This window comes from Mustelus asterias, chromosome X, assembly GCF_964213995.1.
Source record: "Mustelus asterias chromosome X, sMusAst1.hap1.1, whole genome shotgun sequence".
NCBI classification, from domain to species: Eukaryota; Metazoa; Chordata; class Chondrichthyes; order Carcharhiniformes; family Triakidae; genus Mustelus; species Mustelus asterias.
In genome coordinates, this window is record NC_135834.1 from 5,404,795 (window position 1) to 5,423,245 (window position 18,451).

General features: G+C 49.8%; 2 protein-coding genes across 2 annotated transcripts in view; both read left to right on the forward strand.

The window, feature by feature from the left end:
- Nucleotides 1-18,451, forward strand: part of LOC144481893 (Golgi reassembly-stacking protein 2-like) — a 739,438-nt gene that overhangs the window by 437,707 nt on the left and 283,280 nt on the right. The window lies entirely within an intron of this gene.
- Nucleotides 13,970-18,451, forward strand: part of LOC144481885 (activin receptor type-1-like) — a 125,852-nt gene continuing 121,370 nt past the window's right edge. Inside the window, exon 1 of the mRNA XM_078201041.1 lies at nt 13,970-14,061. The gene's annotated coding sequence lies outside the window, so the exon portion shown is untranslated. The remainder of the gene's footprint in view (nt 14,062-18,451) is intronic.

An 18,451-nucleotide genomic window follows, 5' to 3' on the forward strand; every position in this document is an offset into this window, starting at 1 on the left:
TTCATTGCACTATTAACGTAAGCCTACTTGTGACACTAATAAAGAAACTTAAAAAACTTGAACTTAAAGTGTCTATTTTTAAGTTGGACCTAGTTGCTTGGGCTGTTGGCCACTTGGCCACAGTCCCTCCTCTTGATCCAATGAGCCTCAACGATAGCACAACCCAAGTCCAATCCCTTCCACAGGAAAGCATCTGAGTCTCAGACAGTCAGCCCAAATCCCTAACCCTTTTCACTGTACAAACCATCTTAATTAGGTGCCATAAAAACATCAACTTCAAATTGAGCAGTGGCTCCATCTCTACCTCGAGGTGCGCTGGGAGTTACAGGACGGGGAAATCAGAGTTTCAATTCTCCATCCAAAGGAATAAGTCACAGCAGGTGTTGCAAAGCTTCAAGATCCAACATCATGTGAGCATGCTTGCTTCCTGTGCTAACCGGAACCGGGGTGTATGTTGGCAAGAATGTTGTGTTGGAACAGTATTCGGAGCTGTTAAGGTCATAGTTGTTGTTTCTCTTGTTCATAATTGGTAAAAGTTATTGCTAATTGTCTTTCCATCTGTTAACTGTATTCTTAATTCAACTTTGTTTGGTAAAAGCTCCCTAGTAGGCCATTTGAATCATACCTGGAGTGAAACAGACTTTAATGTCACAGCCCTGAAGCACCAGGGTCCACCGTGCTATGTGGTTCTGGCTAACTGCCATCTTTAATTTGTCCACCCAGTTGCAGTTGTATGGAGAAGTGCTCTGTTAATAAAGTGATGGGATTGAGTCTAATGATGTTGGCGTAGTGCTGTACCCAAGCCCGCAAGAAACTACAAAAGGTTCTGAATGCAGCCCAGTCCATCACGCAAACCAGCCTCCCATCCATTGACTCTGTCTACATTTCCCGCTGCCTCGGGAAAAGCAGCCAGCATAATTAAGGACCCCGGACATTCTGTCTTCCACTTTTTCGGGAAAAAGGCACAAAAGTCTGAGATCACGTACCAACCAACTCAAGAACAGCTTCTTCCCTGCTGCCGTCAGACTTTTGAATGGACCTACTTTGCATTAAGTTGATCGCCCTAGCTATGACTGTAACATTACATTCTGCACCCTTTCCATTCCTTCTCTATGAACGGTATGCTTTGCCTGTTTAGCGTGCAAGAAACAATACTTTTTACTGTATCCCAATACATGTGACAAGAATAAATCTAATCAAATATTAAGTTGATCTTTCTCTACACCCTATCTGTAACTGTAACACTACATTCTGCACCCTCTCCTTTCCTTCTCCCCGATGTACTCTATGAACGGTATGCTTTGTCTGTATAGCGTGCAAGAAACAATACTTTTCACTGTATCCCAGTACATGTGACAATAATAAATCGAATATTAAGTTGATCTTTCTCTACACCCTATCTGTAACTGTAACACTACATTCTGCACCCTCTCCTTTCCTTCTCTATGAAAGGTATGCTTTGTCTGTATAGCGCGCAAGAAACAATACTTTTCACTGTATCCCAATACATGTGACAATAATAAATCAAATATTAAGTTGATCTTTCTCTACACCCTATCTGTAACTGTAACACTATATTCTGCACCCTCTCCTTTCCTTCTCCCCTATGTACTCTATGAACAGTATGCTTTGTCTGTATAGCGCGCAAGAAACAATACTTTTCACTGTATCCCAATACATGTGACAATAATAAATTAAATCAAATATTAAGCTGATCTTTCTCTACACCCTATCTGTAACTGTAACACTATATTCTGCACCCTCTCCTTTCATTTTCCCTCTATGAACGGTATGCTTTGTCTGTATAGCGCGCAAGAAACAATGCTTTTCACTTTATCTCAGTACATGTGACAATAATAAATCAAATCAAATCAAATCAAAGACTGCCAGGAGGTGTTTCCCGCTCGCCGAGAAACCCTGTTCCACCGAGGATAGGAGCCGTGAGGCATAGGTCACCATTCCAAGTCTCCTGCGGCGCTCTTGGAGAAGTACGGCCACAAGCGTTGCGTCCGTGGTGACAACTTCTGATGCGTCGGGGAGTTGTGGGTCTGGCAGCTGGAGTGCTGGAGCTTTTGCTAGCGCTTGTTTGAATTCAGAGACAGGCCAAGTGTGCTGCTCTGTCCAATTCCATGGAGCAGTCTGTTTTAAGGCGATCCGATAGTGGGGAGACTTTGGTGGCAAGACCGTCAATGTGATTCCTACAATATCCCACCAATCCCAGAAAGGATCACAGTGAGCTGACATCTTTGGGAAGGGGCAATCGAGCTACTGCCTGTATTCACTTCCTTTCAATCTCCTGTTTGCTGTGGGTCCACCTCATTCCATAGAATCCATAGAATTCTACAGTGCCGAAGGAGGCCATTCGGCCCGTCAGGTCTGAACCGACTACAATCCCATCCAGGCCCCATCCCCATAACCCAATGCATTTACCCTGCTAATCCACCTGACACTAAGGGACAATTTAACATGGCCAATCCACCTAACCTACACATCTTTGGACACTAAGGGGCAATTTAGCATGGCCAATCCACCTAACCTACACATCTTTGGACACTAAGGGGCAATTTAGCATGGCCAATCCACCTAACCCACACATCTTTGGACACTAAGGGACAGTTTTGCATGGCCAATCCACCTAACCTACACATCTTTGGACACTAAGGGACAATTTAGCATAGCCAATCCACCTAACCTGCACATCTTTGGAAACTAAGGGGCAATTTAGCATGGCCAATCCACCTAACCTACACATCTTTGGATACTAAGGGGCAATTTAGCATGGCCAATTCACCTAACCTGCACATCTTTGGACACTAAGGGGCAATTTAGCATGGCCAATCCACCTAACCTGCACATCTTTTGGACTGTGGGAGGAAACTGGAGCACCCGGAGGAAACCCACGCAGACACGGGGAGAACGTGCAAACTCCACACAGACAGTGACCCAAGGTGGGAATCGAACTCGGGTCCCTGGCGCTGTGAGGCAGCAGTGCTAACCACTGTGCCACCGTGCCGCCCTAAAGTATGTGACTTGGGGCTTCATGGTCTTAATCCAAGTGTTTTAGGGAGGGTCTGTAATTCATCCAGCAAATATAAATGTTCCTCTTGGGTGTCTGTCTGTAGAAGGAGGTCGTCTACATATTGAAGCAGGCATTACGGTGGTGAAAAGCTTTCTAGCCCTTCAGCTAACCTTCACTGGAAAATGGACGGGGAGTTGTGAAATCTTTGGGGCAAGAAGGTCCATGTGTACTGTTGCCCTTGGAACATAAAGGCAAATTTGTATCCGCACTGGTGGGCAAAAGGGATGATCCAAAATCCGTCATCGATATCTAGAACAGTGAAATATTTTGTCTGCGGTGCCTGCCTTATTGTCTCAGGTCTAGTTGTGACTAGTTGGGGCGGCACGGTAGCACAGTGGTTAGCACTGCTGCTTCACAGCTCCAGGGACCTGGGTTCGATTCCCGGCTTGGGTCACTGTCTGTGTGGAGTTTGCACATTCTCCTCGTGTCTGCGTGGGTTTCCTCCGGGTGCTCCGGTTTCCTCCCACACTCCAAAGATGTGCGGGTTAGGTTGATTGGCCATGCTAAATTGCCCCTTAGTGTCCCGGGATGCGTAGGTTAGAGGGATTAGTGGGTAAATATGTAGGGATATGGGGGTAGGGCTTGGGTGGGATTGTGGTGGGTGCAGACTCGATGGGCCGAATGGCCTCTTTCTGCACTGTAGGGTTTCTATGATTCTATGACTGTTGTTTCTGTGAGTGGGTTTTTTTTTATTTACTCCCCTCGAGTCGCTCATCAGTATCCAAGAGCTGTCCGGTTTTTCGAACAGGCCCACCTGAAATTATTCATGTATTTATACTTCCTTCACTCCTCTATCCTATTTCAATTCAGTTTTTTCTAATATATTGGGTGATAGTCATTGGTTCTTTCTCGGACCGGGGGCCTGCGGTGTGCCTCAGGGGTTGGTGTCTGGACCCTTGTTATTTGTTATTTATGATTTGGATGTGAATGTACAAGGCATGGTTAGTAAGTTTGCGGAGGACACTAAATTAGGAGGTATCGTGGATAGCGAACATAAGAACTAGGAGCAGGAGTAGGCCATCTGGCCCCTCGAGCCTGCTCCGCCATTCAATAAGATCATGGCTGATCTTTTCGTGGACTCAGCTCCACTTACCCGCCCGCTCACCATAACCCTTAATTCCTTTACTGTTCAAAAGTTTATCTATCCTTGCCTTAAAAACATTCAATGAGGTAGAAAAAAGCTTTAGACCATGAGACCATAAGACATAGGAGCAGAATTAGGCCACTCGGCCCATCGAGTCTGCTCCGCCATTCAATCATGGCTGATATTTTTCTCATCCCCGTTCTCCTGCCTTTTCCCCATAACCCCTGATCCCCTTATTAATCAAGAACCTATCTATCTCTGTCTTAAAGACACTCAATGACCCAGCCTCCACAGCCTTCTGTGGCAAAGATTTCCACAGATTCTCTGGCTGAAGAAATTCCTCCTCATCTCTGTTTTAAAGGATTGTCCCTTTAGCCTGAGGTTGTGCCCTCTGGTTCTAGTTTTTCCTACTAGTGGAAACATCCTTTCCACGTCCACTCTATCCAGGCCTTGCAGTATCCTGTAAGTTTCAATAAGATCCCCCCTCATCCTTCTAAACTCCAACGAGTTCAGACCCAGAGTCCTCAACCGTTCCTCATACGACAAGCTCTTCATTCCAGGGGTCATTCTTGTGAACCTCCTCTGGACCCTCTCCATGGCCAGCACATCCTTCCCTAGATATGGGGCCCAGAACTGCTGACAATACTCCAAATGGGGTCTGACCAGAGCCTTATACAGCCTCAGAAGTACATCCCTGTTCTTGTATTGTAGCCCTCTCGACATGTGCTTCTGATTTCCTAAGCATTTCCCCATTTAGAAAATAGTCTATACCTCAATCCCTCCTTCCAAAGTGCATAACCTCACACTTTTCCACATTATATTCCATCTGCCACTTCTTTGACCACTTCCCTAACCTGTCCTTTGAGTTTTGACAAAGGGTCATCTGGACTTGAAACGTCAGCTCTTTTCTCTCCTTACAGATGCTGCCAGACCTGCTGAGATTTTCCAGCATTTTCTCTTTTGGATTCAACAAGGTAGCGCCACCTGCTTCACTGGGCAGGGAAATCCACAGATTCACAACCCTTTGGGTGAAGAAGTTCCTCCTCAACTCAGTCCTAAATCTTCTCCCCCTTATTTTGAGGCCGTGCCCCCTAGTTCTAGTTTCACCCGCCAGTGGAAACAACTTCCCTGCTTCTAATCTATTCCCTTCATAATCTTATATGTTTCTATAAGATCTCCCCTCATTCTTCTGAATTCCAATGAGTATAGCCCCAGTCTACTCAGTCTCTCCTCATAAGCCAACCCTCTCAATGCAAAGAGGATTATCAAAAATTACAGGGGGGTTCGGATCAGTTGGGGAAGTGGGCCGAGGATTGGCAAATGGATTTCAATACAGATGAATGTGGGGTGTTGCATTTTGGAAAGTTAAACCAGGGTAGGACTTACACAGTGAATGGTGAGGCCCTGGGGAGTGTTGAGGAATAGAGGGAGCGAGGAGTACAAGTACATAGTTCATTGAAAGCGGCGTCACAGGGAGGTGAAGAAGGTATTTAGCACACTGGTCTTCATCAGTCAGGGCATTGAGTACGGGTGTTGGGACACTAAGGGCCCTATTTTACCATTTTGATTCTGGGAGTGTTTCAGATCTGACTTTTAAACCCGTTCTCAGGCACCCCCATACACACTCTGCCTGAAACAATATCAGCGATTCCGAATCACGCTGCACAATTCTGTGGGCGGGGCTTAACGCACCCACAATCCAGCAGCTCCGATCGGAGCCTCCAACTGCGCAGAAAAAAAATATAGAAAAACGCTCCCCTGTCACTTCGCTCCCGGGCCGGATAATGCCTCCCCCCTGACCCCCACAGACATTGCTCCACCCCCACAACATTACTGACCCCCTTATCCCCCCCACCCCCTCCGCCACCCAGACTGATAGTGGGCCCCTGCCCCCCTTCCCCCCACCGATTGCACGCAGAGTGGCAGCAGACCCCCCCTTCCCCCCCCCACCAATCACACGCAGAGTGGCAGCTGCCCCCCCTTCCCCCCCCGACCAGAGAGCCATCTGACCTGCCTCCCTCCCCGACACCAGAGAACGATCTGACCTGCCTCCCTTCCCCCACCAGAGAATGATCTGACCCGCCTCCCCCCCAGCAGAGAATGATCTGACCCGCCTCCCCCCACCAGAGAATGAACTGACCCGCCTCCCCCCACCAGAGAATGATCTGACCCTCCTCCCCCCCACCAGAGAATGATCTGACCCTCCTCCCCCCCCACCAGAGAATGATCTGACCCTCCTCCCCCCCCACCAGAGAATGATCTGACCCTCCTCCCCCCCACCAGAGAATGATCTGACCCTCCTCCCCCCCACCAGAGAATGATCTGACCCTCCTCCCCCCCACCAGAGAATGATCTGACCCGCCTCCCCCCCACCAGAGAATGATCTGACCCTCCTCCCCCCCACCAGAGAATGATCTGACCCACCTCCCCCCCACCAGAGAATGATCTGACCCTCCTCCCCCCACCAGAGAATGATCTGACCCGCCTCCCCCCCACCAGAGAATGATCTGACCCTCCTCCCTCCCCCTCCAGACAGCCATCTCACCTGCGTCCCTCTCCCCCAACCCCCCCGCCCCACCAATCTGAGTCAGAGAGCCGCCGAAAGCTCTGAACTTACCTCTTCAGAAGCTGGAGCGCCCGAATCGGACCTTTGTGGACCAAGTCTGTTTCGCGCCGATTCTGGATGAGCGAATGCGGCGCTAAAGGGGGAAATGCCTGTAAAGACAGCCCATTAAGTTAATTTAAATGCATGCAAATTCATTTAAATGGACGTTGCGCCCGTTTCGGGCACGGTCCCGATCGCGGCCATTTTCGGGCCTTGGTAAAGGGGGAACCGGTGCGAAGGCGGGCGCGGATCGTGCTACTCACCTCACACCCGACTTTACCAAGTTTTCACGCCCACAAACAGGCGCAACTTGATGGTAAAATGGGGCCCTATGTTCCAGCTGTATAAGTCATTGGTGAGGCTGTACTTGGAGTATTGTGAACAGTTTTGGTCACCCTGTTATAGGAAAGGCATTGATAAACTGGAAAGGGTGCAGAGAAGATTTACGAGGATGTTCCCAGGACGAGTGGGCCTGAGTTATAGGGAGCGGTTGGCCAGGCTAGGACTTCATTCCATGGAACGTAGGGGAATGAGGGGGTGACCTTATCGAGGTGTATAAAATCATGAGGGGCACAGATAGGATGAACGCACACAGTCTTTTCCCCAGGGAAGGGGAATTGAAAACTAGAGGGCATAGGTTGAAGGTGAGAGGGGAAAGGGGACCTGAGGGGCAACTTCTTCAAGCAGAGGGTGGTGCGTGTGTGGAATGAGCTGCCAGAGAAAGTGGTTGAGGCAGCTTCAATGGCAACATTTAAAAAGCATTTGGATAAGTACATGGATGGGGCAGGGTTAGAGGGACAAACGCGGGCAATTGGGACTAGCTGGGAGGGCACCATGGTCGGCACAGACTGGTTGGGCCGAAGGGCCTGTTTTCGTGCTGTATTGCTCTATGTGCTGTATACAGAGTGATTGAGGCAGATACCATAGATATGTTTAAGGGGAAGCTGGATACACACATTTATTAATGGAAATGGACGGGATTTTCCGGCCGCGCTCGTCCCAAAACCGTAAAATCCCGCCCGAGGTCAACGGACCTTTCCATTGTCCGCCCCCTCGCCCACTCCGATTCCCGTGGCGGGAGAGGCGGTAGAATTCCGACGGATGTCTCCAAGTTCTGGGCTCCCCCCCCCACACACACACACACACTCTGGTAACGCCTGGAGGGAGTTGTGTGTGAATGTTGTTCTGAATCCTCTCTCTGTCAGTTCTCCTGCCCTCAGTATTTGTGCATTCCTTCATACGCAGTCAGAGAACCATGTTTTTCCTGCTCTGATCCACAGAGGAAGAAAACATACTGGACCGTGGGGAGACAGAATAAATTAACTACACTGACATGGAGAACTTGTGCATACTGTGTCTGTGTGAGTTGGAAAGCATGCAAGTTTATGTGGGTGGAATTTATGCTTCATTTATCAATAAGATTGCTTTTTTTACTCAGTCCTGGGACCTGTGCGTCACTGGCTGGGACAGCATTTATTGTCCATCCCTGGTTGCCTGAGGGCAGTTGAGAGTCAACCACATTGCTGTGGATCTGGAGTCACATATAGACCGGGTAAGATTTCCTTGCCTAAAGCTCATGAGTGAACCAGATGGTTTTTTCCGACAATAGTTTCATCAGTAGATTCTTAATTCCATATTTTTTTATTGAATTCAAATTCCACCATCTGCCGTGGCGGGATTCGAACCCGGGACTCCCAGAACGTTAGCTGAGTTTCTGGATTAATAATCGAGCGATTATACCACTAGGCCATCGCCTCCCCTATTCTTTATGGGGTAAAGAATATATTTTCACCAAAAACCCCCAACCCGGCTGGGATTCTCCAGTCCCGCTGCGGCGAATGAAGTTTTGGCTGAGCGCCAAATTCTCCGTTCTCGCTGGTGGTGGGGGCGGGTAGGGACGAGATCGGAGAATCCCGCCTTTGTTTCTACAGGAGGGATTTTCCAGCCGCGCTCACCTCAAGACTGGAAAATCCCACCCAAGGTCAACGGACCTTTGCATGATCCTGTCCCGCCTCGCTATGATTCCCGTGGCAGACGGGACAGGCAAATTCCACCCTACGTGTTTGCAGCGCAGAAACAGGCCATTCGATCCGACAAGTCCATGCTGGTGTTCAACTGCGACCAGTTCCAATTCCCATTTCAGTTTGGACCAGTAGATTTCTCTAAGAGGGAAACAAGTCTCGCAGACTGAACTTTCTTCCATTCACCCCATCAACATTCCATTCCTTTCTCACTCATGTGTTCATCAAGCTTTGTCTCAATGCACCAATGCTATTTGTCTCAATTATTGCTCGCGGTAACAAGCCCCTTTCTCTTCCTCTCAATGAATGCAATGTTCACCAGTTTGAGGGATATTCAGTGTGAGGTCCCCTCCTCATAAGTTCATAAGATATAGGAGCAGAATTAGGCCATTCGGCCCATCGAGTCTGCTCCGCCATGGCTGATATGCTCCTCATCCCCATTTTCCTGCCTTCTCCCCATAACCCTTCAACCCATTAAAAATCTGTCTAACTCCTCCCTAAATGTACTCACTGTCCCAGCATCCACCGCACTTTGGGGCAGCGAATTCCACAGATTCACAACCCTTTGGGAGAAGTAGTTTCTCCTCAACTCTGTTTTAAATTTGCTGCCCCTTATCCTAAGACCTCTCGTTCTAGAATGCCCCACAAGAGGAAGCATCCGCTCCACGTCTACTTTATCCACACCTTTTATCATCTTGTAAACCTCAATTTGATCTCCCCTCATTCTTCTAAATTCCAGAGAGTATCGGCCTAAACTGTTCAATCTCTCTTCATACGACAAACCCCTCTGAGCACAGCCTACCCCAAACAATGTGCTGAGCGATGACGAAGGGTCGTCCAGACTCGAAGTTTTGGCTCTCTTCTCTCTCCCCAGATGCTGTCAGACCTGCTGAGATTTTTCCAGCATTTTCTGTTGTTGTTCAGGCCATAACTTCAGAACAGCAGCTCATGCAGAAATGTTTAAGTTTAAAGTTTATTTATTAGTGTCACAATTCGGCTTACATTAACACTGCAAAATCCCCCAGTCGCCACACTCCGGTACCTGTTTGGGTACACTGAGGGAGAATTTAGCACAGCCAAGGCACCTAACCTACACATCTTTGGACACTAAGGGACAATTTAGCATGGCCAATCCACCCAACCTGCACATCTTTGGACACTAAGGGACAATTTAGCATGGCCAATCCACCAAACCTACACATCTTTGGACACTAATTAGGTCATGCTAAATTGTCCCTTAGTGTCCAAAGATGTGCAGGTTAGCTGGATTAGCCATGCTAAATTGTCCCTTAGTGTCCAAAGATGTGCGGGTTAGGTGGATTAGCCATGCTAAATTGCCCCTTAGTGTCCAAACATGTGCGGGTTAGGTGGGTTGGCCATGCTAAATTGTCCCTTCGTGTTCAAAGATGTGCGGGTTAGGTGGATTGGCCATGCTAAATTGCCCCTTAGTGTCCAAAGATGTGTAGGTTAGGTGGATTGGCCATGCTAAATTGTCCCTTAGTGTCCAAAGATGTGTAGGTTAGGTGGATTGGCCATGCTAAATTGTCCCTTAGTGTCCAAAGATGTGCAGGTTAGGTGGAACTAGTGGGGTTATGGGAAGCCTGGGTGGGATGCTCTGGCATAGAGTCTGTGCAGACTCGATGGGCCGAATGGTCTGCTTCTGCACCGTAGCGATTGTATGACTCTCTCTCTCTCTCTCTCTCTCAGTTTCTGTCTCTCGTCCACTGCGCGTTTTGACTGCATCCTTTTCCCACATGAGAATTCCCCGGACTCAGTTTCTGAAACATGGGCCGGGCAGCCAAGACAGCGAGGTGGGGTCTGAGGTCAGAAACTCACCCTTATTGTGTGAGCAAAGCTTTGCAGTCCCTCTTCAAAGCGCAAACATTTCAAGTAGTTGTTCACGAGACGGCGCACAGATTGCGATCTATCTCAGGCGTCCTGTGTTGTGACGATCAAAAATAAATGAATCAATCACGACCTGATCCAAGTAAATTAACCCACACATGCGTGATGATATTTTTGGCATCGCAAGCGCTGCCCGTCAAGGTCCAAGAGTTCTATTTTTGGCAACTCGCTCTGAACTTTGAACTCCTTGGCATCAATTCCAGTTTCCGACCCACTGAAACTTTCTGACTGAATTTTACTTTACCTTAAAAGGGCAGGATATATTGCTGCAAAGCTCAGGCAAATATTCACCATTTCCGCCTCCCCCCCCCCCCCCCCCCCCAAACCCCCGTTTTGAGCTGTTTAATTTTTTCTTTAAATTAACAATCTTCATCTGTACGTGACACCGTGAGGAAATCCGATGCTGGGACATTTCGGCATTGCATTCATCCAGCACCTTTAATGAGAGAATCCCGACAGCCATTTGCCCCATCGTGTCTGCATCGACTCTCCGAGAAGTATCCTACCCAGGCCCACCCCACAGCCTATCACATCAAATCATTTAGCAAGGCCAATCTACCTAACCTACACATCTTTGGACACTAAGGGGCAATTTAGCATGGTCAATCCACCTAACCTACACATCTTTGGACACTAAGGGGCAATTTAGCATGGTCAATCCACCTAACCTACACATCTTTGGACACTAAGGGGCAATTTAGCATGGCCAATCCACCTAACCTGCACATCTTTGGCACTGAGGGGCAATTTAGCATGGCCAATCCACCTAACCTGCATAGCTTTGGACACTAAGGGGCAATTTAGCATGGCCAATCCACCTAACCTACACATCTTTGGACAGTAAGGGGCAATTTAGCATGGCCAATCCACCTAACCTACACATCTTTGGACAGTAAGGGGCAATTTAGCATGGCCAATCCACCTAACCTGCATATCTTTGGGATTGTGGGAGGAAACCGGAGCACCCGGAGGAAACCCACGCAGACACGGGGGAGAACGTGCAGACTCCACGCAGACAGTGACCCCAAGCCGGGAATCGAACCCGGGTCCCTGGCGCTGTGAGGCAGCAGTGCTAACCACTGTGCTGAAACAAACCGGCAAAGGAAACCACACTAAATGGGGGCAATGATTGTGATCATTGTTGAACTTTAGGTATGGTTGCTAAAGTTGCCGATGGCACAAAGATCGGGGGGAGTGCGCCGTTTACATGACTGGAAGATCCTGCCAGTTGGGCTGGAAGAGCCCGCCAACGGGACTGGAAAATCTCGTCAGTGGGCCTGAAAGATCCTGCCAGCGGGCCTGGAAAATCCCACCAGCGGGACTGGTAGATCCCATCCCACCGGTGTGAACGGTAGGAAATTTCCAGCCAAAGCCTGTGGCATTTTGTATGGCTCACTTGGGGAACCTGTCACGGCAGGACTGGAAGATCCCCTCAGGGCGAAGGGCCTGAAAATCCTACTCCAAGTGCCTTGATCGCCATGAGCAACATGTACCAATAGAATGTTCATAGCTGGTGTCAGAGCTGGCAGTATTGGCTGCTTGTCAGCCCACGCCTAAGAACAGGGAACCAATCGGTACATAAGAAATAGGAGCAGGAGTAGGCCATCTAGCCCCTCGAGCCTGCCCCGCCATTCAATAAGATCATGGCTGATCTGACGTGGATCAGTACCACTTACCCGCCTGATCCCCATAACCCTTAATTCCCTTACCGATCAGGAATCCATCCATCCGCGCTTTAAACATATTCAGCAAGGTAGCCTCCACCACCTCAGTGGGCAGAGAATTCCAGAGATTCACCACCCTCTGGGAGAAGAAGTTCCTCCTCAACTCTGTCTTAAACCGACCCCCCTTTATTTTGAGGCTGTGTCCTCTAGTTTTAACTTCCTTACTAAGTGGAAAGAATCTCTCCGCCTCCACCCTATCCAGCCCCCGCATTATCTTATAAGTCTCCATAAGATCCCCCCTCATCCTTCTAAACTCCAACAAGTACAAACCCAATCTCCTCAGCCTCTCCTCATAATCCAAACCCCTCATCTCTGGTATCAACCTGGTGAACCTTCTCTGCACTCCCTCCAATGCCAATATATCCTTCCTCATATAAGGGGACCAATACTGCACACAGTATTCCAGCTGCGGCCTCACCAATGCCCTGTACAGGTGCATCAAGACATCCCTGCTTTTATATTCTATCCCCCTCGCAATATAGGCCAACATCCCATTTGCCTTCTTGATCACCTGTTGTACCTGCAGACTGGTAGCCCGACTCTGTTCCAGAACACATTAAAAAAAAACCTTAACACCATTCAATAAAAATTGGATCGTCTGCAACTAAATTCACCGAGCAGCACACAAGATCAACAATTGTGGGTGGGACTGAATAAACACTGTTTAAAAATAACCCATTTCCATCTGAAATCTGTTGCGAAATATGTGATTAACATTGTTGCAAGCTGAGATTGATGATGCGATAAAAGATGGAACTGTTTGTTCGGCTCCAGCGAGTCAGGCCCTGAGAGAGAATTTAGCACAGCCAATGAACCTTACCGACACATCTTTGGTCACTAAGGGACAATTTAGACTGGCCAATCCCCCTAACCTGCACATCTTTGGACACTAAGGGGTAATTTAGCACGGCCAATCCACCGAACTTGCAGATCTTTCAGACTCTGGGTGGAAACCGGAGCACCCGGAGGAAACCCACGCAGACACGGGGAGAACATACAGACTCCGCACAGGCAGTGACCCAAGCCAGGAATCGAACCTGGGTCCCTGGCGCTGTGAGGCAGCAGTGCTAACCACTGTGCCACCGTGCCACCAGATGTGTTTTCAGTGAACCGGATGGGTTTTTCCAACAATGGCTTCATGGTCACCAGTAGACTTTTAGCTGAATTCAAATTTCACCATTTGCCATGAGTGGGTCCCCAGAGTATTACCCTGGATCTCTGGATTACGAGGCCAGTGACGGTACCATTACACAACCACCAGCACCCTGGCGAAGGTAATGCTACGGAACATTAAGAGGCGATGGTTCGGTCCTCTCTTATTAGAGATGGTCATTGCCTGGCACTTGTTTGGCGTGAATCTTACTTACGACTTGTCAGTTCAAGCCTGAACGTTGTTGTTCTGACTTTGCGCTCCTTGCAGAGACAACCTCTGACCCCCCACTGAGCCAGGGTCCACGTCAAGATGCAAGAGCCTTTAAGGATTCTTTCTTGACGATACTTCCTCTTATCCTCGGGCAGAATGAATCATCATGGCCACTTCACGAGTCAGCACTTCCCTTTAACTGACATACATTGCCTCCAGAAATCAAAGATTCATCTCCTGTACACAGCAGCAACCAAAATCATGGAGGAAATTCAACAAGGTAATAGTGCTTTTTCCTCATTCACTGGTGACAAATATATTGGAGATGGCGGCAGGGTGGGGAAAGCTGTTGGGTGGCGTCGGGCCACGATTTGGGGCGGCACGGTAGCACAGTGGTTAGCACTGCTACCTCACAGCGCCAGGGACCCGGGTTCAATTCCTGGCTTGGGTCACTGTCTGTGTGGAGTCTGCGCGTTCTCCCCGTGTCTGTGTGGGTTTCCTCCAAGTGCTCCGGTTTCCACCCACAGTCCAAAGATGTGCAGGTGAGGGGGATTGGCCATACTAAATTGCCCCTTAGTCTCCAAGGATGTGCAGGTTAGGTGTATTGGCCAGTCTAAATTGTCCCTGAGCGTCCAAAGATGTGCAGGTTCGGTGGATTGGCCATGGTAAATTGCCCCTTAGTGTCCAAAGCTATGCAGGTTAGGTGGATTGGCCATGCTAATTTGTCCCTTAGTGCCCAAAGATGAGCAGGTTAGGTGGATTGGCCATGTTAAATTGTCCCCTAGTGTCTCCAAAGCTATGCAGGCTACGTGGATTGGCCATGCTAAATAGCCCCTTCGTGTCCAAAGATGTGTGGGTTAGGAGGATTGGCCATGTTAAGTTGCCCCTTAGTGTCCAAAGATGTGTAGGTTAGGTGGATTAGCCATGCTAAATTGCTCCTTAGTGTCCAAAGCTATGCAGGTTCGGTGGATTGGCCATGCTAATTTGTCCCTTAGTGCCCAAAGATGTGCAGGTTAGGTGGATTGGCCATGCTAAATTGCCCCTTAGTGTCCAAAGATGTGCAGGTTAGGTGGATTGGCCATGCTAAATTGCCCCTTAGTGTCCAAAGATGTGCAGGTTAGGTGGATTGGCCATGCTAAATTGTCCCCTAGTATCCAAAGCTATGCAGGCTACGTGGATTAGCCATGCTAAATTGTCCCTTAGTGTCCAAAGATGTGTGGGTTAGGTGGATTGGCCATGCTAAATTGCCCCTTAGTGTTCAAAGATGTGCAGGTTAGGTGGATTGGCCATGCTATATTGCCCCTTAGTGTCCAAAGATGTGCAGGTTAGGTGGATTGGCCATGCTTAATTGCCCCTTAGTGTCCAAAGATGTGTAGGTTAGGTGGATTGGCCATGCTAAATTGCCCCTTGGTGCCCAAAAATGTGCAGGTTAGGTGGATTGGCCATGCTAAATTTAAAGTAAATTTTATTTATTCGTCACAAGTAGCCTTACATTAACACTGCAATTAATGTCCGAATATGCCTAAATATGTGTGGTTAGAGGGATAGGGCCTGGGTAGGATCGACGGGCCGAATGGCCTCCATCTGCACTGCACGGATTCTATCATTGGAGGAGGGTGGTCATGTGATGAACCCTCCACTGTTATGTTAATTCAGGGTTGGCGACTCTGCTGAAGGGGTCGGAACTTCAAAAATGCAAAGAATTGGAACGTGGAAAGGAAACCTTGTTAATTCGTTCAATTTTGTTTGAAAACAAGAACAATGATCGGGAATTCCTGCATAATACATTCCATTGGGTGACATGAAACTGACTGGCTGGCGTTAAAATGGGGAGGAAGTGATTGCTGCATTGTGGAATTCTGTGATAATAAGTAGATTGCAATCAAAAACAAACAAAGGGCACCAGCAAGCCAGTAAATAGGTGAATTACTTCCTTGGCCCCTTGCTCAGTCGAGGAGTTCAGGATGGCGTTGAGTAACCCAGGCCAACAAGATCGCAGTATCGATCCCTTCTTTGTGTAGCGTTAGCTGATCAGCAACAACAACTTACATTTATATAGCTCCTTTATAATATAGAACAAGCCAGGGCCCTTCACAGGAACATTATAAAATGAAACATGACACCAAACCATTCCAGGAGATATTTGGTCAGCGGACCAGAATTCTGCTCAATGAGTAGGGCTTCAAGACATATCTTAAAGGGGGAGAGTGAGGTCGAGAGGGGTGGAGAGGTTTAGGGAGGGATTTCCAGAGCTTGGGGCCCAGGCAGCTGAAGGCCAATAGCGGAGCGATTAAAATCGGGGATGTTCAGGAGGCCGGAATTAGAGGAACACAGAGATCTCGGAGGGTTGTAGGGTCTGGAGGAGGTTACAGAGATAGGGAGGGGTGGAGGGGCTGGAGGAGGTTAAAGAGATAGGGAGAGGTGTAGGGGCGAGAGGCGATTACAGAGATAGGGAGGAGGAGTAGGGGGCTGGAGGAGGTTACAGAGATAGGGAGGGGTGTAGGGGCGGGAGGAGGTTCCAGAGATAGGTGGGGTGTACGGGTTGGAGGAGGTTACAGAGATAGGGAGGGGTGCAGGGGCTGGAGGAGGCTACAGAGATTGGGAAGGGTGTCGGGGCTGGAGAAGGTTACAGAGATAGGGAGGTGTGTAGGGGCTGGAGGAGGTTACAGAGATAGGGAAGGGTGTAGGGGCTGGAGGAGGCTACAGAGATAGGGAAGGGTGTCGGGGCTGGAGAAGGTTACAGAGATAGGGAGGTGTGTAGGGGCTGGAGGAGGTTACAGAGATAGGGAGGGGTGTAGGGGCTGGAGGAGGTAACAGAGATAGGGAGGGGGTGTCAGGGCTGGAGGAGGTTACAGAGGTAGGGAGGGGTGTAGGGGCTGGACGAGGTTACAGAGATAGGGAGGAGATGTAGGGGGCTGGAGGAGATTACAGAGATAGGGAGCGGTGTAGGGGCTGGAGGAGGTTACAGAGATAGGGAGGGGTGTAGGGGCTGGAGAAGGTTACAGAGATAGGGAGGAGGTGTAGGGGGCTGGAGGAGGTTACAGAGATAGGGAGGAGATGTAGGGGGCTGGAGGAGATTACAGAGATAGGGAGCGGTGTAGGGGCTGGAGGAGGTTACAGAGATAGGGAGGGGTGTAGGGGCTGGAGAAGGTTACAGAGATAGGGAGGAGGTGTAGGGGGCTGGAGGAGGTTACAGAGATAGGGAGGGGTGTAGGGGCTGGAGGAGGTTACAGAGATAGGGAGGAGGTGTAGGGGGCTGGAGGAGGTTACAGAGATAGGGAGGGGTGTAGGGGCTGGAGGAGGTTACAGAGATAGGGAGGGGTGTAGGGGCTGGAGAAGGTTACAGAGATAGGGAGGAGGAGTAGGGGGCTGGAGGAGGTTACAGAGATAGGGAGGGGTGGAGGGGCTGGAGGAGGTTACAGAGTTAGGGAGGGGTGTAGGGGCTGGACGAGGTTACAGAGATGGGGAAGGGTGTAGGGGCTGGACGAGGTTACAGAGATAGGGAGGAGGTGTAGGGGGCTGGAGGAGATTACAGAGATAGGGAGCGGTGTAGGGGCTGGAGGAGGTTACAGAGATAGGGAGGGGTGTAGGGGCTGGAGAAGGTTACAGAGATAGGGAGGTGTAGGGGCTGGAGGAGGTTACAGAGATAGGGAGGGGATGTAGGGGGCTGGAGGAGGGTACAGAGATAGGGAGGGGTGTAGGCGCTGGACGAGGTTACAGAGATGGGGAGGGGTGTTGGGGCTGGAGGAGGTTACAGAGATAGGGAGGGGTGTGGGGGTGGGAGGAGGTTACAGAGATAGGGAGGGGTGTTGGGGCTGCAGGAGGTTACAGAGATAGGGAGGGGTGTAGGGGCTGGAGGAGGTTACAGAGATAGGGAGGGGTGTGGGGGTGGGAGGAGGTTACAGAGATAGGGAGGGGTGTTGGGGCTGCAGGAGGTTACAGAGATAGGGAGGGGTGTAGGGGCTGGAGGAGGTTACAGAGATAGGGAGGGGTGGAGGGGGCTGGAGGAGGTTACAGAGATAGGGAGGGGTGGAGGGGGCTGGAGGAGGTTACAGAGATAGGGAGGGGTGGAGGGGGCTGGAGGAGGTTACAGAGATAGGGAGGGGTGTAGGGACTGGAGGATATTACAGAGATAGGGAGGAGGTGTAGGGGCTGGACGAGGTTACAGAGATAGGGAGGGAGTGTAGGGGCTGGAGGAGGTTACAGACATAGGGAGGGGTGTAGGGGCTGGAGGAGGGTACAGAGATAGGGAGGGGTGTAGGCGCTGGACGGGGTTACAGAGATAGGGAGGGGATGTAGGGGGCTGGAGGAGGGTACAGAGATAGGGAGGGGTGTAGGCGCTGGACGAGGTTACAGAGATGGGGAGGGGTGTTGGGGCTGCAGGAGGTTACAGAGATAGGGAGGGGTGTAGGGGCTGGAGGAGGTTACAGAGATAGGGAGGGGTGTAGGGGCTGGAGGAGGTTACAGAGATAGGGAGGGGTGTAGGGGCTGGAGGAGGTTACAGAGATAGGGAGGGGTGTAGGGGCTGGAGGAGGTTACAGAGATAGGGAGGGGTGGAGGGGGCTGGACGAGGTTACAGAGATAGGGAGGGAGTGTAGGGGCTGGAGGAGGTTACAGACATAGGGAGGGGTGTAGGGGCTGGAGGAGGGTACAGAGATAGGGAGGGAGTG